This window comes from Gopherus evgoodei, chromosome 1, assembly GCF_007399415.2.
Source record: "Gopherus evgoodei ecotype Sinaloan lineage chromosome 1, rGopEvg1_v1.p, whole genome shotgun sequence".
Taxonomy (NCBI): Eukaryota; Metazoa; Chordata; order Testudines; family Testudinidae; genus Gopherus; species Gopherus evgoodei.
The window spans coordinates 269,365,997-269,384,926 of NC_044322.1; the positions used below are offsets into that span (position 1 = coordinate 269,365,997).

Sequence of the window (18,930 nt, forward strand, 5' to 3'; positions counted from 1 at the left end):
CATTTCCCTCCACTTCTCCAGGCTGGCCTGTCACAGACGCCTCCTGACCACTGGGAATGGAACGGGCGACTCTCGGGAGCCCACCTACACACCGCCAAAGGAAGATACTGTAGACCAAAGTTAAGTGCTGCTTTGTTTCTTGGCTTCCTGGAACCACAGTTCTCTCAGCCTAGGCCACGCTGGGTGAAAGAGCTTGGTCTCCCATGGGACAGGCAAAAGCAGTAACCCTCCGAGCACCCTTCCTAGCCGGCTCTGGGGGAGCAAGCGGAGCAGTGACTTGAATCCCCGTCCTGCATTCCCATTCAGCCTTTGGGCTGCTCCCACTTACACTTCCTTTCCCATGGCCCCCTCTGAGCCCTGGGAGCAGAGGACAGCCGTGGTACAGTGCCATGTGGGCATGCCTCCTCCCTGCCCTCAACGGATCCCTACGCTGGGAGCTGGAGGCAGGGCTAGCCCAGACCCCGAATGCCAAATCTGCTCCAGCCAGAGGGGAGACTGGCTCCACTCACTTCCAGGCTGCCAGAGTGATATTAAGGGGCCTTCACGTGATGGGGAAATCAGCCCCCACCCCCCCAGAGGGGGACACTGCCAGGGGCAGGATTGGGATTCCCATGTGGTAGAGAAGGAGGCAAGGCCTGAGTGAAGCTGGAGACTGAATTCCCCTCAGGCCAGCAGAGGAAGGGCCTGGGGGTGAGGGGGGTCAGGCCTTAGGGGAGCACTGCATGGGGAGGGCCGGAAAGTAGAGTGGGAATGCCCCACTCAAGCTGGTGGAGGGCAAGAGGCCTTTGCATGGCAGAACCAGGGTTTGTTGTGGCTGGCATAGCATTGTGTAGGTGTGTGTGTCAGGGGGCGCTGCCTCTTGTCCACCCCACACCCACAGGGCTTTTGCCTCCCAATTAGGCTCCTGGCTGCCTCCCATTCTGTGACTCCAAACTCTCCATCTGCTCAATTTAAAAAAAAAAAAAAACAGGAAAGGAGAAACACAAACACTTAATTTCTAATCTCATCAGTCCTCTCGCTAATTAGCACCCTCTGAGCTCAGGCACAGGCTTCCTGAGACACCATGGGGCTGGTAATGACCCCCGACCTGCGCACACATATGTAAGGAGAGGAGGGAGGAGGAAGGGCGTTTCCAATCCCTCCAAACAGCGTCCGGTCAGGAGCGGGGAGGTCTTGTTTGCTGTTGGTTTGAATCTACTTTTGTGCACTCTTTTTCCCTCCATCCCTCCTTGTGCCCCCCCAGTAAACCGAGAAAATGGAATTCTGGGGCAACGCCCCTTCTTGGCAGGATCCCTGGGGTAGGAGGAGTGGGGAGGATGGGTTTAGGGGAGGGGAGGGGACTGGAGTGGATTTCTGGCACTGATCCCACCCTGAAACACATGCTAATCTGTGCCTTCCGCAATCACGTCAATGGTAATGAAGGGCTCCGTTCAGGACACACGGGACACTAATTAGGGGGCTTCCAAGGCAGCATTCTCTGATGTGCTCTCTAAAGAGGGGCAGGGGGAAGGAGACAAGAGTGGGTGTTCTCTGCTCAACCAAGGAATTTTAGCTGCTATGGTTGCGGCTGCTGGGAAGGCTCTTCCTCCCTCCCTGTTCCTCCATCTCCCATGGCAACTCTAACATGGCAGCAAACAAGTTGCAGGCCTCTGATGTGTGCAGCCCCCAGCCAGCCCCGTAGGGTGACCAGATGTCCCGATTTTATAGGGACAGTCCCGATTTTGGGGTCTTTTTCTTATATAGGCTCCTATTACCCCATACCCCCATCCCAATTTTTCACACTTGCTGTCTGGTCACCCTACAGCTCAGTGGGGTCTGGCCCCAGGCGTATGATGCCAGGGGATAAGTTACAGAAGATAGGTCTCCACTGCTCTTGGAGAGATGGGAAGACAGAGGAGAGAGAGGGAAGGGAACAGAGAATGAAAAGGAGGAGAGAGAGCATGAAGGAGTGAGGACAGAGAGAGAGACGGAAGATGAGACAGACCACAAGAGAGGAAAACAGAGACAAGAGGAGACACCCAGAGAGACAAAGAGAAGAGGCAGAGACAATGCTCTACTCATGCCAACTGGAGCTGGTCATGCTAAGCTTGGTTTCGAAACCAGCCCTGTATTTTGGAGAGTAAATAACCACCTGATTCTGCTTTCCTCACTCTCCAGAGCGTTTGGGCAAAGTGCTCTTAGCCTCTGAGTCGTCTGCAAGCTGCGCGTTCTGACTCTTCACTGGCAGGGCTGTGTGATTAGTTGGTTGCCTACATCACATCGCGTTATTTCTGCTCACCGACTGGATGGCTGACACATTTTCAATGGGACGATAGCAAGTAACGGATCAAGTGCTTGCCGCACTATCATCTGTGCAACTTTAGAGACTCGCAGGCATTTTCACAGACGCCTGGCACTCATCCAAATACTGATGATTAATGAGTTCCACAACCACACAAATCAGAGCAAGCCCAGCTCGTGGGCACATCAGTCTGTCTATCCAGGCACCCATCTGGCCCGCGTCACCAGAGCATCTGAGCACTACACAGTATCCCAGGAGGAGGAGAAGCACTAGGACTCCAGTTTTACAGACAGAGAAGTGAGATATGGGGTGGATTAAGTGACTCACCCAAGGCTAAACAGGGAGTTTGTGGCTGAATTGCAAATTGTACCCAGGACTCCTGATGACTGGTCCAGGGCCCTAGCCACTAGACCATCATTCCTAGCCTAGGAAACCTCCATGAAACAGCTGTGGTGCTAAGTATCACAGTGCTATTAAACAGGCACAGAGCTAAAGACAGGAGAAGAACAGACAGAGAACACTAGGGACAGAAGGCGATTCACGGAAAAGGAGAAAGAATGAGGGGGAGAGACAATGAGAGATGAGAGGAAAAAAGCGTAACTTTCCACTCTCCTCCATGGGCTTTGGATCAGGCCCAGAGAGAGAGCAAGGGAAAGAAGAGGCGGAGAAGGAGAGAAAGAGAAGGGGAGGTGAGCAAGAGAGAAACCAAAAGGGATGAGAACTTACTCAGAGAGACAGAGATTGAGAGGTGCAGTTGGACTCATGCTGAACAGCAACGTGCAAAGTGCTGCTACCGAACGGGCCACAGGGTGGGACAGAAACCGCAACCGGCCTGGCTAGCCTAGAGGCTCCCCACAAGCAGCTCTCATTGACTCCAGTGGAGGCCACACTGTGTTCTGATGGGCCAGGACCTTGAATGTGGGTAAGCCAGCCCAGCCACCTCCTGCAGCCACCTTCTAGGGACGCCAGGCTGGACCCTCTCAGGGTGTCAGAGGGCATTGCTGCATTAGAGCCAATGTAATTTACACCAGCAGAGGATATGGCCCATGCCACCGGGCTAGCCCTGGTGCACCAGCAGTCCCTTCCCAGACATGGCCACTCGCTGCTGCGGCCACCCCCAATTTCCTTTGTAACATTTGCAAATTCAAATCTCTGCTTTATTTAAAAAGCATGGTGTTTTCTTACAGCCAAATCTCCCAGCTAATGAGTCTGAGCTGGTGAGGAAGCCTCAGTGCGCTAGGAAAATGTCTACCTGTCCCACCTCCCCATCAGTCTGCATTGCACCATTAGTAGGCCCATTCTCTCCTTCACGCACAACGCCTTATCCACGCCCTGGCTCCAGCAGCCCCTAAAACGAGCGCCCGCTTTTTGGGGAGACCCCAGGATTAGCCAGTCTCTCCATGTCCCTTGCTTTCTCTCCTCCTCTACCTCTTTCTCTCTCTCCTTCCACAGAGAGCACCCCAAAGCATCGACCTACGATGGGGCAGGACTGTATCATGGACAGGGCAGCCTTGCCTTCCACAAGATGCTTGGCATCCCAATGCTTCCCTCAGAGGGCGCTACCTACTGCCCCAGCAAACGGTATCCCTGTAGCAACAGTCCCAGAATCACTGGGAGGCAGGGGGTCTAGGAGTCAGGACCTCTGGGTTCTATTCCCATTTGTGTTACCGTCTCGCTGTGTGACTTGGGCAAGTCCCTTTGCCTCTATATGTCACCTCCCCTGGCCCACAGGGGTGTTATGTTGCATGTCTGTTCAGTGTATTGGGACAGGTGAAGTTCCCTCTTTGCCATGAGTGGTGGTGTTACAGGAGATGGGCTCTCCCAGCAGTGCCTCATGGAGACCCCCAGGTGCTCTCAGAGGGAACACCGTGCTGAGCTAGGAGGGGACTACCCGGGGACAGGGCACCTCCACGCATCCCCGCAGGGGTGCAAAGCATCCTAACCTATTCCTCGCAGTACACATCGCACTGACCCAAGGGATAGCACCAGTGAGATAGAGCTCCTGCCACCACCCCAACAGGAAACACAGACACCCCACTGACCTGGGTGGGCCTACCAGCTAGCAGCACCCCATTCTCTGCTCCCTGGACTCTGCCTGGTTAGGAATCTTCTCTCTTTCCCTGCCTCTGCCTAGTGAGGGGAGCTCTCTGTATCAGCAAATCCTCCTTGATCTCCCAGCCAGCTCTCCCAGACTGGAGAGGAGACAAAGATCTTTGAAGTGGGATTGAAGCTACTCCTCCACTTGAGAATCCCTCACTTAAGGAAAAGCCACCCAGCATTAACTTGCATCTCTGCACACAACAGACAGCGAGGAGTCAGGAGAGAAATGACAATGGAAGGGGAGGGAGAGAAACCAGCGCCACATTCTCCCTGCTTCTGCAGCCAAGGCCAAAAACTCTTCGATGGAACCTTGAGCCTTTCAGTCACCCCCCTTCCCTGCCTCCTTCCATAAGCTATGTTACCCTTGTTCTCCTGACTGACAATGCTGTCATGGCTCTCCCAACACCCAGCTCCGGAAAGGATTGCAAGGCCCAAATCTCCAAGGTCCCCCTAGAAACACGGCTGGGAAATGGGCAGGTGCTATTGTTTGCATCTGCCTGTCCATTTGGCAGGTGCATTTTCCAGGGCGAGGTGAGAATGCAGGTCCCTATAGGAGGGGACTGTGCTGTGTGCACTTGTGTAGTGCATACATCTGTGCAGCATGTATGTGCGTATTTTGGAGGCCACGGGCCCCCAGGAGTGCCTTCACGTGCATTGGAGATTGTAAGGGCACCTACCTACACTCTTGCTCTCAGAGCTGGTGCATCAGAGGGAATATTCATGTACGTGTGTGGGAGAGTGTATTAGCATATGTGTGAGCATGTGTCTGCCCCAGTTGGTGCAAGACATGGAAGGTGTGTGAGCACTTGTGCACGAGTGTGATTGCTTATTTTGGAGGGTGCCTGTGTGGGCTTGAGTGAGCCCATGTCCATATAAGCATGTCAGTGCAGAGACTAGTATGTGAGTACACACACAGAGGTGTGTCAATTCAGATCCATCAGAGTTTATCCGCATGACAAGCATCACCTGTGAGCTTGTGTGCACACACACAGCAGAAAATGTATTATCCTGTGAGTGTGCACAGGCACGTATGGATATCAACCTGCCTGCATACGTACATGTAGAACAATGTAAACCAGTGCCCAGCCGGGGATCGGGCACACATGTGCAAGAGTGTGCATGTGTGTGCATATGTGAGTGTGTATGCATGAAACTGAGTGCAAACCCTGTGAACGACAGCATGCCTGTCTGCTGGGGAACTTCCCATCTAAACCAGCTGACAGCTGCTCCCCTGAGTTTCCTGGACACCAATAACATTTTCCCTTTCTTAATCTCCCTGATGTAAATCCATTCGCTGCGAGTGCCTAGAGACTTTTAATTCCATCGGCATTAAACTCACTAAAACCTCTATTACCAAAAGCTTTTAGGATTTTCCCCGGAATCTACAAGTCAGGTTTGTAACATGACAAACTCTTCTTCTCTGGGGCGTTTTAGAAATTAATTTGTACATTCTAAATGCCAGGATCACAAGGGGACGATCTAAATATCTCTCTTCTGACTGTAAGCTCCAGCCACTGTGCTCCCAGGTGCTGTGCTGTATTCCTGCAGCTATGGCTCAGTGCTAGAGGTTCCCAGATGCACTAATATACAAGAGCAGACATGCTGTCAGAGTAGCTTGGTATTGGAGGTTCCCAGACGCTGTAAAATAGTGGAAGTGATGCAGATATCTCTTAGTGCCAGGGGTTTCTTGCTGCTTTTATACAGAAGAGGAGAGGCAACTGCATCACAGTGCTTGAAGTTCCCAACAAGGCAAAGATGATGCAGTCCTGTCACAATGCTGCAGATTCCCAGTACTGTAGTAGAGCAGAGATCATCCACTTATGTCTCAGTGCAGGAGGCTCCTGGACACTGCGATAAAGAGAAGAGGAGCAGGAGCCGGGACTTGCTGATGGAGGTATCTAGGTGCTGAAATATACCAAGGTGGCCAGCTTTATCCCTTGGCCCCTGAACATGCTGGGTGCTGGAACACAGCAGAGGTGAAACCACCTGGTCTCAATCCCAGGGGTTCCTGGGTGCTATAATACAGAGGTGATGCAGTCGTGTCTCAGCCCCAGAGATTCAGGGTGCTATAATGGACATTTCTAAGCATTCCAAAGTGGTATCAGCGCTTTTAACCTCTTGAAAAGGTGAGATATTGACGCTTAGGTCTGATCCCTTTACACTTCCAATGGAAGCAACTCTGAGTGAGTCATCAAAGAAATCAGGGAGCTCCTACAGAGCAAGGTACTTCAGTGTATGGAATCCAAACGAGGAGTAAAGAGAGTGGAGTACAAGAGGCTCCCAAGAACTATTTCCCTTTGGCTAGAGGGCGCTGAGCAGCCATACCCCTGATCCGTTTTGCTGCCCTTTTCTGAACCTTTCTCAATTCCAATGTATCTTTTTTGAAATGGGGTGACCACATCGGCACACAGTATTCAAGATATGGGTGTACCATGGATTTCTATTGAGTCAGTATGATATTTTCTGTCTTATTATCTATCCCTTTCTTAATGATGCCCAACATTCTGTTAGCTATTTTGACTGCAGCTGCACACTGAGTGGATGTTTTCAGAGAACTATCCACAATGACTTCAAGAGCTCTTCCTTGAGTGGTAATAGCCAATTTAGACGTCATCATTTTATGTGTGTAGTTGGGATTAATGTTTTCCAGTGTGCATTACTTTGCATTTATCACACTGAATTTCATCTGCCAGTTTGCTACCCAGTCACCTACGGGAGCAGTGAGTTAAGGTAAAACTGTTAAACTGGGGTACACTCTTCCCTTGGGAATGGAGAGCCTGGGATTTCTGGGGGTATCCAGTGATAAGGGGCTGGACACCACAGGAGGACACTTTGAAGGCTAGAGGCTGGGGAGCATTTATAGTCAACCTGCAGGTCAAAGGCAGGGCCCATACAGCCCAGAGGAGAGCGCCTGAGTGGCTGCCAGACTGACTGTGTTAGGAGCTAACACCTAGCTGGCACAGGCAAGACGCCCTCAAGCTAGAGGCTGCTGGCAACAAGGTGGCTCACAGCCCTGCATGCCCCAAGAAGAGCAACAGTCTAATGGTGCAATGTGTGAAAAAGTATTTCCTTTATCGGTTTTGAATTTGCCAGCCTTCAGTTTCATTGCATGGCCCCTTGCTCTTGTGGGATGGGACAGGGAGAACAGAAGCTCCCAAGCTACCATCTCTAGACCAGCCACTGCTTTATAGAGTTTAATCATATCCCCCTTTATTGATCTCCCTTTTATAGGGGAACAATCTCAATCTTTCTTCCTATGAAAGAGCTTCCAGACCCTGGATCATCCTCTGAACCCCCTCTAATTCTACACGGTCCTTTGTGAGACGGGGTGACCAACATTGCATATGTATTCCAGAGGAGGCTGCACCACTGACTTATATAAAGCATAATGTTTTCTGTATTATTCTCTATTTCATTCCGTATGCTGCCTAACTTCCTGTTTGATTTTTTGAACATATCTGCATATTGAGTGGAGGTTTTCCTTTAACTGTCTACAATGAAGCCATGGTCCCTTTTGTGGGTTGACACAATTAATTTAGAACCTTATGAGGTGCATGAGTAGTTTAGATCTTCCACTCCATTGTGGATTACTTTGCATTCATCAACACTGAATTTCATTTGCCACTGCGTTGCCCATTCACCTAGCTTGGTTAGGTCTCTCTGAAGTTCCTCACAGCCCTCTCTGGTCCAGACTAACCTAAATAACTTTGTGCCACCTGCAAATGTTTTCTACCTCACTACCTCTTCCCAGATCATTAACATATTAAAACAATGCAGGATGTAGGATGGAACCATGAGGTTCCCCCACTCTTAACCTTCTGCCATGATGAAAACTGATCATTTAATCCTATTCCTTGATTTAGTCTCCCAGCCAGTTAATGACCAGGCCAATATTTGGCCTCTCATCCCATGCTTCTTTAGTAGGCTTGTGTGTCAAAGGCCTTTTGAAAATCTAAATAAATTGTCAACCTGTTCTCCTTTATCCTCTACTTTATTGACACACTTGAATTCTAAGAGATTAGGGAGACCCAGTTTTGCTTTGCAGAAATTGTTCTAGTTAGACCCTATCAGATCAACATCTTCCAGATATCATCAACAGAGCTTTTTATTGTTGTTTCGACCAATTTGCCAGGTACAGCTCTAAAGCTCACTGGTCTATAATTCCCCGGATCACCACTAAAGCCTTCTTTAAATATAGGTACAATATTGGCTACCCTCTGCTACCATGGCTGTCACTAATGAGAGACTGCATGTTTTTGTTAGCAGCTCAGCAGCTTCATATCTAAGCTCTTTCTGAACTCTTGGATGCACCATCTGGGCCTGGCGACACTGATTTTTAAGTGATCAGTTTGTTCCAGCACATCTTCTCCTCGCACCTCCGTATCTGAAAGTTCCTCAGCTTTGTTACCGGGCAAGAACAGGTCTGCAGTAGAAATCTCCCCAATATTCCCAGCTGTGAAGAGTGACACGAGGAATCCTTTAGCTTCTCAGTGACATCCTTGGGACTGGGACACTGAGTCACTTTAAATGCACAAAGCATTTGAGGGTGACCAGTATGGATTTCCCTGCACAACCTCCATCCCAAACTTGCCTCGTTCTCTTTACCTGCTTGGGTCTGTTGCCTCCTAGTGAGCTCCAGCCTGACCCTGGCCCCCTCGCTGGAGGTTTCAGGGCTGAGGAGCAAAGGTTTGACTATCTACAGCTCAGGGCTCAGTGAAAAGAAACTGACCTGAATGCTGAGGGCTGTGTGAACCTGGGAGGAGATGAAACCCAGAGAGGATGAAAAGGAGTAAATCAGAGAGGGAGATGAACAATGCAGAGCTGTTAGCTCCACTGATTGCCTTTCAGCTCTGAATCAGCCAAGAGATATAAAACAGGAGGGGAAATGCTGGGAACTCAAATAAGAAGCCCCATTATCCAAGTATCCCTCTCTCAATGCCAGCACTGCTCACTGCCTTCTCATTACTCGGACTAACTTCAAAGGGTCCTGGGGATCAGATCAAGCTAACACACACATGCTAAAGCACACATGTGTAAAATAATCCCCAGGGTGCAAGCCACCAGAACACCTGGGTTTGCATGTCTGATTACCACCTGCTCCTGCAGGAAGCGAACCACACACACATACATAGCTGTGAGTATTTGTGACCATGTGCTTGCACGATCAACCATCCACTGTAAACCCTGATGTGAGTTAATGTGGCTGTACACATGAGTCTGCACCTCACGACGCCCCCTTGTCCCTGAATGTGGCATTGCAGGGGACTTTTCTCTAACCCCCTTGGCCTCACAATGGCAAGTCTCAGCCAGGGTCTTCTCCCAACTCCTTCTGTGGCTCAGCCCTCAGGCCTAGCCACAGAGCAGTTCGCTCTCCTTCAGGGGTAACTGGAGAGGTCCAACTTAAAGTTCACAATGTCCGCATTTACAGTTCTGCCCCTCTCGGGCTCGGCTGAAATCCTCTGCCTCCTGGCACTGGCACAGGTTCCCTTGAACCACTTCTTCCCCAGGATTCCCCCACTGCTTCCCATGGCTGGGGACTCCAGCAGATTACGCCTGAGAATCTCCCTGTTCTTTGTAGGCCCTATCTCATGGCTCCCCCAGAGACACCTACCCTGCTTCTGTGGGCGTCTCCAGGGCTTAATTCAGGGCATCCCCTCACCCTGCCAGGAGCCTATCCTGCTCCCTGTGGGTGCCTCAGCTTGACTTCCTCAGGGGAACTCCCCTTGTTCTTCCTTCCTGCACTGTGTTCTCCCTGCTCCATCGCCATAGTGAGGGTCAGTCTGTCTCATTAAACCCCATTACCCCCTGCTGGGGTCACTAATTAGCCCACAGCTTACCAGTGAGGCTGACGGCTGAGCCCAGCTTGCCTCAAAGGGCCAGCCAGCCTGGGACTGTGGCCCTATCTATTATCTGGAAGCTGTCTGGAAGCACAGAAGCAGCTGTTCACACATACTGAGGCAAATCTGTGGCCACCAAGCCGGAGCCACTCACTTCACAGTTGTCACTATGCTACACATCACGGTAAGGCAGGATTTCACGGCACCGGGAGAGACAGGACTTGGTCTTGCTCCAAAATCCCAGGCCCTTGCCACATGCGCTAAAGGAGAATCTCCACTAGCTGTTATGGTCTTTGACACACAATTGGACGGTTCTGATTCCATCCAGTAAAGGGCAGCTTGAACACACACCCTAGCCACTTCATTGCAATATCAAATGCGGGGGGGGGGGGGAGGAATGTGTTTCTCCTCTGAGTGTCATTAACTAGTTTACTCTGCTTGTTGATTATTTGCTGCCATTTCTTTTGAGACAACCAGCTGGCAGAGGACATTAGGGAGGGGTCTGCCAGCAATGCCTCCGACCTCCATACTCAGAGCACAGGACAAGGAGGTGAACAGAAGAAGCAAAATTAGAACCAGCTGCCTAGAGTCTCAGGAGATTCCCATTAACTCTCCGAGCTGGGGATGCCACGGAGAGGCCAATGTTGCAGATTCAGAGTCTCATCCTGCTCACTACTAGTTGCATTCTTGGACTATAGGGCACTTTCCTGATCACATAAGCTGGTGTCTCCAGTATAAAGGCTGTTGGGTTAAACTACTGGGCTGCCATCTCCTCCGTGTCTGCCTCCCAACTGTAATCTTTGTGCAATGCGGGGAGAAATGGATAACTGATCTCCACACTGGACCTCTCACCAAGGCGGTCCAAGGCCTCAACTTCCTGAGGTGACATGGTTCTCTCTTTCTCTCTCTTCCTTCCTTTTCTCTTGTTCTTTCTCCCTTACTCTCAGTCCTTCCCTCCCTCTGTTATACTGCTGCCTCTTCACTAGGTATCTGCCTCTTCCTTTCACTCCCCTTCCCTCTGCCGCGTAGCTCTCTGCTTCTTGTCTGTTTCACTCCCCCTCTCTCTGCTGTGTATTTTTCTGTCTCTCTTTTTCCCCCACCACTAGGCCTTTCTCCTTTCTCTCCCCCTTTCCCCACATTCCTCTCCCTGTATCTTTCTTTCCCACCGTGTCCTTCTCCCTGGGTGGTACTTTCTCCCTCCGTTACGTGTGACTCTGTCGCCGGGTGTATAGCGGTCCCATGTTCTGCATTCCCAGCAGCACATGTGGGACAGGGTGGGCATAGCTCCAGTCGTGCCCTTCACCGTGCTCCCCAGGTGCACACACCGCACGCCCGCTCCGTGAGACCCAGTTAAGGCATCTGTCCATCGCCAGTGAATTCTCATTCTGTTTCCAAAGTGCAAGGCCACAAACTTCCTTTCTCTCTGCAAACAAACACTGGCTTGAGAGTCTCGCTGCTTCAGCCCTGACACACAGCAGTCTTTCCATTAGGGATTCTCCTCCACACCCCGGCTGCATCCCCTTACCCAGGATGGTGCCACCCAATTCAGTTTCCTGGAGGGGGAAGCAGCCACTTCTCCTGTTCATCGTCCCCTCTCCCATAGCATTCATACTTTGCAGACATTACCAAAGTGTCACATGTAAGCCAGTCATTGCCATCCCTATGTCACAGATGGGGAAACTGAGGCACAGAGAGGTTTTGGGGGGGGGTTCCCCTCCCCCCTGGTAAGGGACTTCCCAGAGCAGAGAAAGAACTCAGGAGTGTCTGGCTCCCAGACCCTCATTCCTTCCAGTACTTCATGCTGTCTCCTGACTTCACTGAGGGAACTGATTCCAGGCCCCTACCTACTACCTCACCCAAGTGGTGGGCGCACACTGGAAACACTATCTCCAACCTTCTGGCCTTGGGGAATAAAGGAAGATTGATGACGCACCCCTACAGTCAACACTTGCATTGCTTTCCCTTCTCAGTAGCAATTGCCAAGGGGACTCCCCTCAGCTGAACTGGAAGAGACACCCCTGACCCCCACCTGTCAGCAGGATTTGGGGTCTCTCATTGGGGCAGCACAACTCTCTCTCGCCAACTGGTCCTTCGGGGAAAGCCCAAGGGGAAGTATTTCTGTAATCCAGCAGGAGATGCTCTTCTCTCTAAAGTGAAGGTCTGACATGTGCTCTAACACATGTTTAAGCCAAGATGCTCCTACCATCCACACATAAAGCCTTGGGACACGGACCCTCAGAACACAGGCTTGCTGACTCAGCTGGGGGCACAGCGCAAGCCCATGGTCTGCTGCAGTGAATGTCTCAGCCTACCCACTTTTGAGACATAGCTAAAGCATGTGATGCCAGACTCAAGTCTGGACAGTCCGCCAATGCTATCCTACAATTCCCAGGGCCTGTGTGTTCCAGCCCTTCTACCTCCCAACTTCCCACTTGCCTCCCACGCACCAGACATAACCTGCTAGCTTAAATACAGCTGCTCGGCATTTAACCCTTCATTGCACATGTTTTGCTCCATTTCCAACACAGCTAAGCCAAGCCTGTAGAAAGGCAGGGGAAACTGCCCCCTGCTCAGCGCTGACCCCAATACCCCAGCTGAGTACTAGAGGATGTAGAGCTACCAAAGGTGGTGTCCACAGTCCAGCAGGACGCAGCCGTTCTGACAGCCCACATAGCCCTGGGGTGGGTGGTGCTACAGGCAGGTCTGCATGACTCAGGATGAGGCACTCTTCTCGCTGAATCACTGCCAAAGCAGTGCCCCAGGAGGCTGTGTCATTTGACCAGCACTGAATAGCTTCTGATTTTCCACCTCACAAGGAGCTGGCTTTTTGTGACCAAAAGAAATAATATCCATAGCAGAGAGCTCTCTGCTCACTCCTACATCACACCCCAAAGGCCTGCTCACGCCCCAGACAGAGAACAACAACGTATCAGCAACAGAGTCATCACCCTCTAGAAAAGTGTGAACCAGAAGGATCTGGGGGAAAGATCGCCTGGAAATATTGTCAGCCTGTGAGAAAATTCACAGACATCCCACGCATTAATGAAAGCCCCTCCCATTCCACATGAACCAAGGGAGCTTGAAGCGGGGAAGGTGAATGCTGATGGGGATGTGATCTACTGAAGATAAAAGCCAGAGTGGAAGGTGCTCATGATCTATGGAAGGAGAACATATCCTTTGAATACACATTGAAGGCTGAGCACTGTGTAGCTAGGGTGAGGCTGGGTTTGGATGGGGGTGGGGGTGCTGAGAGGCTGTCTATGATAAGGGGAGTGTAGAAGGGGACTGGACTCAGGTAGCACATAAACCCACACACACATACACAGAGGAAATATAGTGACCCATAACGAAAGGCTCATCCATCAGCAGCTGGGAGATGAAATGGGTTTAAGATATGGACAGCCCCTCATGCAGCACAGTGCCCACTAGTGCCATGCTGGGGATATTACCTCCAACAGCATAGCAGCCCTTGGTGTCACATAGGGACAGCCCTCCTGCAGCATGACACCCCCAAGAGCCATGCTCGGGATATCACCTCCAGCAGCACATTGCTCTAATCCAGCTGGGACCATAGCACCATGGGGACAGTCCCTTCATTCAGCCGCAGGGCACCTCCATGCGTCACGGGGACAGTCCCAACAGCCGCAGGGAGCCTCCTAGCGCCACAGGGACAGTACCAACAGCCGCAGGGAGCCCCCGAGCACCACGGGGACAGTCCCGTCAGCCACAGGGAGCCCCCTAGCGCCACGGGCACAGTCCCTACAGCTGCATGTCACCCCCCAGCACCACGAGGACAGTCCCTACAGCCACAGGGTGCCCCCCAGCGCCACGGGGACAGTCCCATCAGCCGCAGGGAGCCCCCTAGCGCCACGGGGACAATCCCATCAGCCCCAGAGAGCCCCCCAGCACCATGGGGACAGTCCCATCAGCCGCAGGGCGCCCCCTAGCACCACAGGGACAGTCCTTTCAGCCACAGGGCATCCCCTAGCACCACAAGGACAGTCTCTACAGCCACAGGGTACCCCCTAGCGCTACGGGAGAGCACTTCCTACCACCAGAGTAGGAACAGCACTTTCAGCATCACACCGCTCCCTGCTCCTATTCTAAGGGCTGTGGGTCTAGACACACAGTTCCCCCTCATTCTGCAAGAGTCTGCTGGGAGTCGGAAGCCATGAAAGACAACAACTCAAAACCCCCTTCTGACCACAGTGCCACGCTAGGACAACCGCTCCCTCAGCATAGCACAACCCATTGCCACACTGGAAACAGTGCCACTAGTATCTCTGGGTCCCACAACTCCAAGCAGGATGGGCCATGGGATGGGATACGAAGGACGGATCTCCCAGCAACACAGCAGCCCCTGGCATCTTCCCTGGGAGATGGGAGCCCATCGAGCTAATGAGGGCATGACTCCCAGGAGCGTAGCACGCCATAGTTCCATGGGGAATAGGTCAGGGTCTGGTGATGATGGTCAACCCCTGCAGGAAGACAGTGCTACTCCCCATTCTGTGCTGAGGCACTGGAGCAGGTTCAGATATGAAGCACAGCACAAGATCCCTCATCCCTGTGCTGGGGTGCAGGGAGAAGGAGCGTGGTCTAGGTAGTAACAGACAGCACTGTCCGCCCTACACCACCTGCAAAAGCTATGCTGGGCTGCTCAGAGATGGAATGTGCCCAAGCTGAGTTAAAGTGGGGTGGGGGGCTGAGAGCCCAGGACTCCTAGGTCCCATCCCTAGCACTGAGAGCGGAGTGAGGTCTAATGGGTCAAAGCAGGAGGGGCTCAGAGTCAGAACTCCTGGGCTCTACCCTCAGCTCCAGGAGGCCTCCCAGGACCCATGTGGTGTTCTAAGAGATGGAGCGCCCAGACATGATGGACGACAGTGCCTCCACTCGTAAGTGAGCCCTAATGCCATGCTGGGATACAGAGAGCAACAGAACATTGGAGTTTAGATGGACAGTAATCTCCAAAGCCCGCTCTCTCCCAGTGCCCAATGGCATGCTGGGACAGCGCCTCCTGCAGTACAACAACCCTCAGTACACTGCTGTGAGATGCTTCTCCAGTAACCAAGTGAGTAACATCACGCGAGGGTGCACAGGGACAGAAGGTGGCTGCACCATAGACTGCACCCTATCTCTTTGCTGAGCAATGTAAAAATCTCTGTCCCTTCCACTGAGAAATGAAGGGAGAGGGGAGCTAGGGGGAGACGGAGGAAGAGAGAGAGAGGTATATATGGGGAGGAGGGGAGAGACAGAAAGCTCCAGATTACATGCAGTAAACCTGCACAGCTTCCTCCTAAAGATATGCAAAAGGGCCCTCCCGTGCCGTACCATGCATGCAGCGTTGCGATCGGGGATGGCATCAGCCCCTCAACATGGGTATCAGTTTAAGCATAGACTCAATCAACAATGTTGCAGAAACTCAGCCTTCCCACCCTCACCTCTGGGGATCGAGTGACACAGAGAGAGAGAGACACAATTAGGTTTTCTTACCTCGGGATGCTGTGCTTTGAATTCCGGGGTGCGTGGAAATAGGAGCAGGTACATCCGCACCCGCCCCTCCCCTCAGAGCTATACAACGGACTCTTTCAATCACACAAAAGAGCAGGCAGTGGTTCATCGCTCCAGCTCTTTGATGGACCAAAGCTGCGACAGTTTCATTGCAAAAGTCTTCGCCTTCTTCAAGGAATGGGGAGGAGGAAAAACAGCCTAAGACTTGGAGGGGTTATACACTTCTTTCTTAGGTTTCCAATGGCAACCGAATATACCACAGATGAATATCCAGAGAGAGAGCGTGCGTGCGCGCATAAGACAGAGGGAGAGGAGTGAGGTGCACAGCTGCTGAGTCCACAGGCAGTGCAGGGTGTAACCTTGCAGGGGCATGTCAGCGCTCATAGGAAGAGACAAGCGGACATAGACAGAGGGGCAGACAGACGGTCTGAGGGAAAGAGCCTTGAAGCATGGAAGGGAACGTTGCCTCTATCCTAAGGCCTGAGCAGTCCCACCAGAGATAGGAGTGAGCCAGCACCTGGCAGGGTCAGAACAGGGAGGGCCTGCTGTCTGACATCCTCAGAGGGACAAAGTATAACTATACCCCCATACACACAAGCACGCTCGTAATCCCACACACCAATTTACTGTGCACACACACACATACCATCCTACACATACTCCATACATGCAGCCTCACACCAACTTGCCTATACACATGCACACCTCAACCCCATACAACCCCCCACAGTGTCACCAATTTACCAATACACACACACCAGACCCATACACATACATCCCACAGCCTCACACACCAATTTACTCTGACACCCATATTTACACACACCAACCTACTTGTACACACACCACCCTACACACACCCCATACACCAATTTTCTGATACATATACTCCACCCCTAGACATATGCAGCCCCACCCCACAGCCTCACACACCAACCTGTTCATACACACACATACAAACCCAAACCTCCACCCACCGAATGAGAGGCTCACCATTTCTCTCAATCACACACAACATGCTCACTCCACCACAAAACACACACAGCCAAACATATGCTGTCTTTCAGATACTCATCACACAAATGCTCATGCAATCAATACACAACATACACCATCACACAAACATATGCCAAACACAAACACACCACAACATAAACATTCACCATTACACAACACACACCAACCACTTGAACACATACACCATACAAAAACACCCCGTTAAACAAACACAAATACATACCAAACACCCACACACAGAGATATGGATACATGTACAAGCACCATCATTCAGACATGCTTATCACACAAATATACTATAAATACAAACCACACATAACACACAAACTTACACCAGAAATATACACCAAACACCACTACACAAACGTACACCACCACACAGGCACAAATATACACCACACAAGCACAAATACACATTAACACACGTGGACAAATATTTTTCATCAAACATACTACACACAAACACACCACCACACAAACATACACCAGGAGACAAACAAAGACTACACACACAACCTCAACACATCCCACTGCATGCAAAAAAGTGACGTTCTCCAAATAGCTGGTAAACAGGAACTTCATTTGGAAATCAGTGTATTGCTCTCACACACACACACACACACACACACACAATTGCACCTAGTCAGCTTTGACTCTGCCCCTCTCTTTTATCCTTTTATTCTGGCTCTGTCCATTTCTCCAGTCTCCCAGGACTGTCCATCTCTCTGTCCACCCATACACACTACAGTTCAGTGACTGAGCATTTAGAGGAAAAGCATCCTACATACATTCACACTCCTCCCTCCTTCCTCTTTTCCACTGGCATTGGATGGATATAATTTGCATGCATAGAAGAGTGTGAGGTCCCACCAGCCCAGAGTGCTGTGAAACTGGCTAATAGCAGCATCAGGGATGTGACTGCAAAGTCTAAACACAGTGAAGTAATGCGTGATCCCTAATGGAAGGTGAGGGGCTGGAGGGGAAAGTGACAGTTTCTTCTAGGTCCAAATAGGGACAAGGAGACAAAGGAATGGGTGGGAGAGAATGGGTGGCAGAGAGATGCAGGCAGGCCGGATACCAGGAACATGGAGAATAGAGTTCTGTAAGGCTTGCTAACAGGCATGCTAACGAAACTGCGTGAGGTTCAGAGTTCATGACTGCGGGTGAGCAGGGCCCCGTGTAAGGTCAAGTGAGTGTGTTAGTGCCTTGTTAGAGAGGAGAGTACCTGTCTGCATGCACGTATGTGAATGCGCACGGATGAGGTACAGGGGTGTCAGGTTGGGTGTGGATGGGGCTGTGCATGGATTGGTTCACGGGGGGAGGGTGAAGGAGCACGTACAGTGTATGGGTTTGGGTATGTGGCCGGCTGTGCGTGCGCACATATGCTACTTGAGTTTGTGTCTGTATGGGTGTGAATGGGTTTGTGTCGGTCTGGAAGATGTGTGTGTCCTGGTGAGTATGCGTCTGCATGAGCAAAAACGCAATGCGCAGCATGTGTAGGTATGCACACATAGCCCAAGAGCCCAGCACAGCCCTGGTGTAAGCAGGAGATAAGGTCAGTGTTATCACGCCTGCCTGCCCCAATCTGGAATCCCGCCCTGTGTGCACCTGGGATTTTGTGGGAGGAGGCATGGGCAGAGCAGACAAATCCTGAAGCCTTTGCACACGCAAAGCTCTCATTGAAGGCAATGGGCCAACTCCTGGCAGTCAATGAGGGGGAGGCTAGAGGTGCAGTTTCCCCCCACCGCAGCAGTTCGGGGAGGGCTCATGCTGGCTCAGGCACAAGAATGGCCCCGGGAGCTCACCCTACAGCACACGCTGCACCACCCGTTGGAAAGGTGAAGTGTGGCCTACACCTGACCCTGTCTGCTGGTGCAAGGGAGGAGCGGATCCTGTGTCACGGAGTGTGGGGAGTCCGGCCCTGCACCCCTCTTCCTGGGACCCACAGTGACTCTCAGCCAGCCAGTAAAACAGAAGGTTTATTGGACAACAGGAACACAGGTTACAGCAGAGCTTGCAGGCACAGTCAGGACCCCTCCACCGAGTCCTTCTGGGCTTTCAGGGTGCTTGGATCCTAGCTAGGATACCCTGAATTCCGCCCACACAGGCCCAAGCCCAAACTCAAACTGCTTCCCTCCTGCCACTCCCTTCCTTTGTTCCCCTTCCCGGGCAAAGGTGTTGACCTTT

The 18,930-nt window shown here is 51.6% G+C and overlaps 1 protein-coding gene across 4 annotated transcripts in view; it reads right to left on the reverse strand.

The window, feature by feature from the left end:
• Positions 1-18,930, reverse strand: part of ELFN2 (extracellular leucine rich repeat and fibronectin type III domain containing 2) — a 55,229-nt gene that overhangs the window by 19,376 nt on the left and 16,923 nt on the right. The window contains exon 1 of one of the 4 annotated variants that reach the window (XM_030545782.1): positions 15,709-15,908. The exons of the other annotated variants lie outside the window; for them this stretch is intronic. The gene's annotated coding sequence lies outside the window, so the exon portion shown is untranslated. Of the gene's footprint in view, positions 1-15,708; positions 15,909-18,930 lie in introns of those variants that run through there. 4 annotated transcript variants of the gene reach the window in all.